We start from the raw sequence: 9,005 nt of genomic DNA, 5'->3' as shown, positions 1-9,005 counted from the left end.
GGGCTTCAGGACGGCAAGAGCCAAGAGTGCTGAGGTGACAGCGGACGTCTTCTCTAGTTTTAAAGTAGCAAAGAAGCCGAGCGCCGGTGGTCGCAGACAGGAAGTCGATTATTTGCATTCACTGCATTGTCGCGACGCTCGATGCATTTTAATTGGACACAAAAACGAGGCTGTGAGTTGCAGACACAGTGGAAATACAAATGATAAACAAGCACTGCGGTGTAGAAATATTTCAGAGGCTGTCTGTTTAAATAAGATAACAAGACATTTTTCTGTATAAATCAATAAGCTTGGCCTGCTATCAATTATCATTTTTTTAAATTTATTTTTTTGCTAAGAATGCAGTTTAGCTGCAGTCAGATGCCACCACGTAGGCTGCATAATGAGAAATGGGACAAGCTCACTGATTAATTTATAACAAAAGAGTCAACAAAGGAAGGAGTATTGTATATCACCTGGTGCAGACAAGATAAGTGCAGGGTCTAAATTATATTTGTTCAGATACAAACATAGATGGATTACCTCCGTGCCCAAACAGTAAATTAAAATGCAGCGCCTTCACCTCAGCAGGCGTCTCGTCCTGCTGCAAAAACTTTTTTTTTTCCTTCTTTTAATTTATTTGCTTATTTATTTATTTTTCATTTAAGTGGGCAGCAGGATGGAATAATAAATCCTCCTCTTTGGTGACTGGTTAAGACTCATTAAAAATCGCTATAAAGCATCGCGGCCAACTGTGGCTCTGTACCATGTGAATTGCTTGCAAAGTAAATATTATGCCTCGGCCATATTTTCTTTCAGGGATTTACATTAATAAGATAGTGGGTGTGCGGTAATCAGCTAATGGCAAGCCTGGCCACGCAGGGCTAATAGCAGCTAGGTTGTGCTACAATTAGCCCGTGATTGCAGGCAACAGCTGAGACGCCGTGTTTCATCTGGGGGGGAAAAAGCAGAAGTTTCCTTAACGAGAACGCTTTTTTTTTTTAAAGGATTGCTTTGTTTTAAAATGTAACGCTTTCCCCAATTTGTAAGCAAAACGCGGCACAATCTGCAATTACTATAATCCCCGACAGCTCCGTTTCTCAACAGCGACGACTCTATTAAATCCAGAAACAAGATATCCAAGGATCTCCTTTGTTTTTGGAGACTATCACAACAGAACACGCTGCGCAGTTGCTTTTCTTTACACCTACTTGCTCATCCCTTTAACGCAGCAGATGAAGAACCTAAATGTGAACAGAGGACCTGACCTCTATTCAAAAGAACGTAATGTAACCTCTGCAAGAGAACCGAGGGTAAAAATAGCAGCTTCCTAGTTTAGAAGTTTTTAATCTCACAGTGCTGCATTTCCACACAAGTTTAACTGGAGACGGGATGAAAACCAAAGCAGGAATGTCACTGAGCTTACTGCTGACCTGGTTGCCAGTGTTTAGCAGGGAAAATGCTCCGAAATGAGCTCAATCAAATGAGAAAAGTCAAACGTGTTGATACCAGTATATGTGCATGTTAAAGAGTCGTGTGACACACCTGGAAAGATCAGACTCTTTAAGCAGTGTCTCTCAGTTACTTGGTTTTTGGGAAGCTTTCAGTACTGATACCATGAAGGGCTGTAGTCACTTTCAATGATATTATTTACGTCACCTGTCTCTTGTCATCTCCTCTCCACATGCACTCCATGTGTGTGAGCAGGTGGACTCACAGCAAGCTCAATGTGAAATAAATGAGCTGAATAATGCATTTTTTACATTTCTTTTATTTTGTTGTCATTTATCTTACTATTACATAAATAATCCTCAGGAAAAGTACTTTTGAGAGGTCCGTTTTTCTTATCAAGCTGGTGTAATAAATACATTACCCAGAGAAATGAGGAGTACTATTACTCTTCTTTCTCTGTATTTATGAAACAGTCGTTACTGAATACTCAAACATGTTGCCATGATTGACAGTTTCTTCCCCTCTGCTGTTGGACACATGAACAACAACCGTATGACTGTTCCCACCACTAACACATGACCCTACACTGTGTTCACTGCATCATTCCATGTTTGCACTGATCACCACCTGCACTCATGTATATATCTATCTACTTAGCACTTTTAATTCTTATATTTATGTCTATTTAAGCGTTATATGACAGTATGTTTGCACTAAGTACCGCAGCAATTTCCTAATGTTGTAAACCTGCTCAACATTTGGAAATAAAACCCTTTCTGATTCTGATTCTGATGATTGGAAGTTGTGCCACTGAAAGTCGTTGATTCTAGTGTTTCTTTGCCTTGTATGCTTATTCTCCTAAGATCTGAACTCTTCCATGGCAAACATTTTGAATTTCTCTTTGATATTTGGACATATTTGTACCCGATGAATGTAAAAACAAAGAATTACCAGATTTTTCTTTTTACCTAATTTTTCTTTCTAAGAAAAATGAGAGCCACATATGAGGATATTAAAATTTCGATAGAAGAGTGGCAGTATAATGTTGCTTGTATCAGGCTCTTGTAGAGCAAAATTTAGGATTTTCTGACAACCCAAAATGTGATGTCCACATAAGTGGACGCCAGGTCCTAGGAGGTTAAATATAAGTGATTTTAATGTTTGCTCTTTAATGTTATATGGGCATTATTTCTGCACTCCTACACTCACATGTGTCTCTATGTTTGGTTTTGTTGATTAATTTAATATGCCATCAAAATGCAGGTACTGGTGTCAGGGACCCTGAGCAGTTATGAATTATATTATTGTTGGATGTATATTTGGTGTTGCTGTCCCTCTTCTCCCTGTTTGCGAATATGTGTGTGTGTGTATATGTGTTTCTGCGAGCGCCGGTTTGCAGGCGCTTTCAGGCCTGGTGGGTGTGGCCCTGCTGGCGGACTGGCCACACCCGGAGCCACACACCTGCTGCTGATCAGGCCTCACCGGGGGAGCTACTTGGGAGAGTCTTGGAGCTCCCACCGACGCGGGATCATTGCGTTAGACTCCCAAGTCAGTGTGTGTTTAGGAAGTGCAGATCGTGTGTGCCCGCGGGGGTCGGTGATTAACGGCTGCCTCTATTGTTTTCCTACAGGAGGAACGTGGAGAGGAAGGACAGCACGCACAGGGCGTGCAGAGTCACGAAAGTGGGGAGCACGAACACGGACGCCACTAGAAGACACACACGGGAGTCTTTGGGGAGCATGAGGATCAATTGTGCATCAATATTTACCTTCACTGTAAATAAACACACTGTCTTTATTCAGAGCTCCGCGCCTGGGTCCTCCTTTCACATCCCCACGGTCTGTGACAACTGGAGATGAAAATTAGCATGTGCAGCTAACTCTGGCAAACCTGCTTGATGAATTTAAGTGCTCGTGTTAATTAATATGCATCGTCCCTTTTTAAAGAAACATAATTTATGCAAAAGAAAACAAAGTGAAGCATCTTAGGATCTTATCTTATGATTAAATAAAGAATACAGCTTATTATTTTAATAATGCCATCAGACTAAAACTTAGTATCAGCAGAAGCAAATACCTGATATATCAGAAATGTTAATGATTCTTAACATTTTTTATAAATGGAGGTTCATTTTTATACCTTTTCAAGATTTCATGAACTCCCAAGAACTACAGCTGTGACTTCAAGTCTGTGAAGGTTTAGTGGTTCGAGCTCAGTGTGGATGTGTGTCCTTGTAGTAGCCTTGAAGCTCGAGGTTTTTGAGAGGAGAGAAGCTGCCACACTTATTGCATTTCAATTTTCATACATTGAGTAGGTTTGTATTATTGATGCAGTATTTGGGTTAGAGTGGCCAGTAGGGATGGGTATCCGGTGCCATGATGGCACTGGTTCTGACATAAACGGTAGTAACCAGACCGAAAAGCAGCGCACATTTCGGTGCTTTTTTTTTCCTGAGCTGTGATACACTTTAAATTCTAGCCAATCATTTTACGTTTCCGAGGATAGTAGGCGGGTCCAGGTACGTACGTTCTTTTAGAGCAGAGCTACAGATTAAAATGCCCAATGCGAAGCGGTCAAAGTCTGGCTGTACTTCACAGCAAAAGATGCAAACTCAGCAGCTGCAACAAGTGCTTTAAGCTGATACTGTGATACTGTCAAAGGAGGTAACACCTAGGGGTGGGTTTTTATAATCGATTTATCGATTAAAATCGATTCTGGCTTGGATTACGTAAAATCGATTCATTAAAATCCTGAATCGATTTTTTAATATAAATTTATTTTGCCCGAAATGCCAGAATCTCTGGTGAAATCTCACAAAATTTCAACAACCACCAAACAGCTAAAACAGTAAATGAGAGCAGGAACACGGATTCTGCACAAAGACTTAAACACACAGCGCGGACCGCAGATCAGAATCAGTTAGATGTCGCCTTTCTCACAGTCGGGGCTGAAAGCCGACAGCGCGCTGATTCTGATCTGTCGGCGGTCCGCGCTTTATGTTCACGCCCTTTATGCGCAGATTCTAAAGCTGTTAGTTTGATGTCTCTCCAAACAATATTGACCGAACCAGCAGCAAAAGAAGATCCAAACTAGGCTTCACATAAACAACGTCATGAATTCACTCTGACTTTTATTGTTTTGCTTCGACCACGATGCACAGCTCTCTTGCGCGCATGCTCGCTCTCTTGCGCGCTCTCTCTCCCTCTCTCTCTCTGTACTGTTTTCTGCATTATTCGCTTGCTTGTTACGCACAAGTCTACCGTTGTTTACAGCGCTGTCGGCCGACGGTTTTTTTGTTCGTTTTATATACTTCCGAAAATAAAACCTAATTTCTGCCGTTCAATACCGAACAAATTTAAACTTTTTAAAATTATGCAAAATGCAAAACGCTTAGCCGTGTCTCTAATAAAACCGCTGTAACTTCAGAGGTAATGTTCATGTGTTGATTAATGGTTTTCTTTCGTTTTTGATCTACTGCAGAAAATTTTTATAAAATCCCAGAACAGGAAAATCACCTTCATGTTTTTCTGTGTTTTATCTTCAGCTACTTTGACACAAAGGCCTCTGCTGTGATGCTCACACCTTTGATAAAGTCTTGGTGTGTCAGCTTGCTTTTTATAGATACAAAAATATGTAAATGTACTGATCTGAATTATAATATTTCTGACTGTCAAAATTTCCCAGATTCAAATCAAAGTGAATCGAATCGAATTAAATTAAATCGAATCGTGGATCGAATCGATTCTGGACCCTGTGAATCGGAATTGAATCGATTCTAGAAATCAGTGACGATACCCAGCCCTAGTAACACCTCAAATCCGATGAAACACCTGGCGACGCATAGCGTTGTTTTTAAAAGCCGAGAAATGCGCCGTATTTGATAGCTTGCTGCGAGACCTCACACCGAGCACATCTACTGCGGGTGTGGTGCCTGTTATCGGACCGGAGTTAGCAACATCCCCCAAAAACCCGAAGAGTAGAGTCCTGGCCCCTAGCCCTGCCAGTGTAGCAGAAATGATGAGGATGATGATGCAGCAGCAGCCGTTCTTCTCTGCGTGAGTAGCTTAATGTTGTTCGTGTGTAATTTACGTTGAGTAGGCTAACCACGTTATTACATTAATGCATGTAAGGTGAACTAGCAAACACCATCATAGCTACATGCGGCTGTCTTCTTGTTTGATGGCAGATACTCCCTTCACCCTGGACAAAAAGGCTAAAATGACCAAAGAAAAAGTGGAAAACAGTTAAACATGAGAGGTTTTTGGACAAAGTTTGTGTTTTTTCCATTGTTTAAGCTGCTTCCAGCCAAGAGTGATACCATATATGCCCCATAGCTGCAGAAAAGGCTAACATTGTTATCTTTTTACAAAAAACAGCTGAACATGAGAGGTTTTTGGACCAATTTTGTGTTTTCCATTCTTTAAGCACCGGCACCATTTCAAAAGTACCGGTTTGGCACCAGTATCGGATAAAACCTAAACGATACCCATCCCTAGTGGCCAGAAAGACATGCTGGCTTGCATAGTGCAAAATGCGACCTCAACACTGAGGTACTTCGGCTGTATTTGAAATACAATGGTAGTATGAGTATTGTAACCACATCCAGTCTCGCTCAGCTCCTCCGTGACGTCTTATTGTTGTGTGTTTTTCTGCTTTTCCTTTGGTGGTTTTCAGCATTCTTCACTCGTCCAGGCGCACATCTACACGGCTAATTTCACCCCTTTGTTTTCCCAACCTAGGAGGGCTGAAATTTATCTTATCTAATTTCAAGGTCCAAGTACAGAGAGTGTCCGTCTTAGATACATTTATGATACTGGGCCGTAAAAACATAACCAAGAGTAGATGAATCAAAACAAGCCCTGCAGGTGTGTGGAAATGAGAAACCAAGAAAGAAGAACAAACCAGATAAAGAGAAAACATGCACAAGACAAATAAGGATGCACCTTTTGGTAAAATGAAGCTGAATCACATTGCAGGAGGATGTCACAGCAGGACTCTACCTCCTGCCTGCAGGGAGGCAAACTGATTCCCATCTTTTTAAATCTTCAATTTGACTTCAAAGACCTTTTGGACCTGACCTTTTTAGACCCTCGCATTAATACCAGACATGAAGATCTCTAAAAACTTTGCAGGTGTGCAGTCGGGCTTTATTACAATGAACGCACGAGAGCGTGTTTTAATAGCAGCGTGTGCCAACAGAGTTATAGATTATACAAATTTATAACCTGGGCATCTGCGTCGCTTCTGCTCTGATTCAGTGATCTTTATTCCCTTTGGTAATCGAGGGCAAGACAAAGTCATTTAATGCCAGACCTTTAATTCACAAGAGTCGAGGCTGAAAGGGAATTAAATCTAAGAGTTTTGCATGTTTGAATTAATACATTGTTAAATTCACCTTATTAGGATTTAATGTGACTTTTTAAATATGTTTTTCTGCTTAAAAATGCTTATTTTAGAAATACACAATGAATGTGCAGCAGGTTTCTGATCAAACTCCAGTGCTTAAAGAAACAACGATTAGAAGGTTTAGCTTTCCTCAGCTCTTCGAAAACCATTTTGTTGTTACTGCTGATCTCCAGACTGTGTTTTCTTGTTTCTGTCTTTCCCCAGAAGGCCGTGGCGTAGCCGTAGCGAGGTGGCAGACGCACAGGCGGCGCTGCCATACATCCACATCGCTTTTAAAAGACCGAGAGAGGTTGCCTTTCTCCCGACTGCCTTTATGGCGAATTAATGATTTATTGCTTCGGCTTCTTGCTCTTCTCATCTTACTTGGAGGGGGGGCAGTTTAACAAGCATGCTCATTTTCACTCCCAGCCTTCACATCGTCCTCACTCACAGAGAAATGTGCCACGGTGCCGCTGTGTGCTGCACAGCTGTGACCCAGTTCAGACACTTTTTCACCACAACAAGCTCAGCGGGGAACAAGAAAACCCAAACCCGGCGGCACGGCTCACGGTGCGCGCTGCTCCAAAAACTCAAACCGGCTTCTCTGCATATCAGGCAGCCGCGTTCACCACGACGGGCAATCTGACGCACCCACTGCGCAGGAGTGGACTTCATTACCGCACACTTTGTAATGTCTGAGCTTAAAGCTACTTTCCAATTACTGTCTGCAAACTTAAGGAGAAAATAATTTTCTTACCTGTTATCCAGCAGCAGGTTGCATCTTCAAAAGTAGCTTTAAGGTCCAACAGGTGTCTGAGGGTGGGTTGAAAAAAAAAGATAAACAGGCAAATAAATAAATAAATAAATAAAACAGGAGCCAATCCCCCCGGCTGGTATGCATGGACTGCATTCATAAAGCACCTTTTCTACTTTAACTTAGCAAACGCTGTGTTTTTAACTCATGATGGCACTTTGAATGAGTTTGTGATTACTGTGCAGCAGCTCAATAGCTGCTATCTTGTTGCTAAATCCTAGTGTTTTGAAGTATTTAATTGTAAATATTTGATCAACAAAATCGATTGCTTTGTGGTTAATATCTCTTTAAAGGTTGTTGAAGATATCTGTGCTCCAGTTTTGCTCCTAATCACTAATTACCATCCATGAATGTGCTTCGCTAACCAAGCTCGCTAGTATTAGCTAATAGCTAACCCCTAACCCCAACCCAAGGTTATTATAGTTAACTAAAACTAAACTAAAAACTTAAAGTACATGTGAAAAAATGTAGTTAACTAAAATAAAAATATAGATGAAAGATCATTAGTATTTGTTAGTTTAGTAAAAAAAAATTAAAAGAAAAGAAAAAAAGATAATGAGAGTTGGATTTATCTGCAGGATGTCTTCAAAAAGTTAATTTTCGTTTTTTTACATTTTAAATAATGTCCTAATTTTCCTAAACCGTGCCTCTGGCCTAAAGCCCTCCACAAAACAATAATAAAATATAAAAAGATTAAAGCTAATACTAAACACTAAACTGAAGTAAGAAAAACTACAGTCAAAATGAAATAAAAATCAAAACATATTAGTAAATACAAAACCCCAGTGGGTGATTTCAAAGTGGATATGTCCCTCTTTTATACACGATCTTGCTTAAGGACACTTGGACGTGTAGAGATTGAAGTTGTAGTAGTTGGAGATTGAACCAACAACCTTGTGATTTGATAAGTTGCTTTGTTCAGCTTCACCTTCTACTTTAAACCGAGGGGAAAATAAATGGAAAAGGACTTTAAGGACAGTTTCATGAGAGAAACTGTTAAATATATGAGCTGAAAGCTGGTAGGGCAGAGACAGAAACATGATTTTTAGTTGATGTGGAGGAACACTCATCCATGGAAAGCTGTTATATCTGTCCGCTCAGACCACAAAGGTGAATTTGGTATAAAATGCATTTAGAGAGCCAAAAAAGTACTTTGTGGGATGTGTTCTCTTGCTAGCTTCCCTATATTTATATGACATTTACTTGTGACTTTATTTTTATATGTTTACTACTTAGGAGAAAACTTTTTAGAGCACACTCAGACTTCTCCCACCATTGTATTAAAGCTGCAATAACCTTCAGGGTGTTCTCTGTGATTATGGTGCTGCACCAGCATCCTCGCCATAATCCCAGGCAAGAACACCCTCCTGGGTAT

At 40.6% G+C, this 9,005-nt stretch overlaps 1 long non-coding RNA gene across 1 annotated transcript; it reads right to left on the bottom strand.

Annotated features, from left to right (window-relative positions):
• Positions 1–3,861: 3,861 nt before the first annotated feature.
• Positions 3,862–7,860, bottom strand: LOC146519488 (uncharacterized). Its single transcript, XR_014873900.1, has 2 exons — positions 5,243–7,860; positions 3,862–4,101 (listed from the first exon to the last, which is right to left on the bottom strand). It is a non-coding gene; the product is annotated as an uncharacterized LOC146519488 (long non-coding RNA).
• Between the last annotated feature and the right edge of the window lie 1,145 nt (positions 7,861–9,005).

This window comes from Neolamprologus multifasciatus, chromosome 4 (assembly GCF_963576455.1).
Source record: "Neolamprologus multifasciatus chromosome 4, fNeoMul1.2, whole genome shotgun sequence".
NCBI classification, from domain to species: domain Eukaryota; kingdom Metazoa; phylum Chordata; class Actinopteri; order Cichliformes; family Cichlidae; genus Neolamprologus; species Neolamprologus multifasciatus.
Note: the sequence above shows the minus strand (reverse complement) of the source record. Positions and strands in the feature narration are given on the sequence as shown.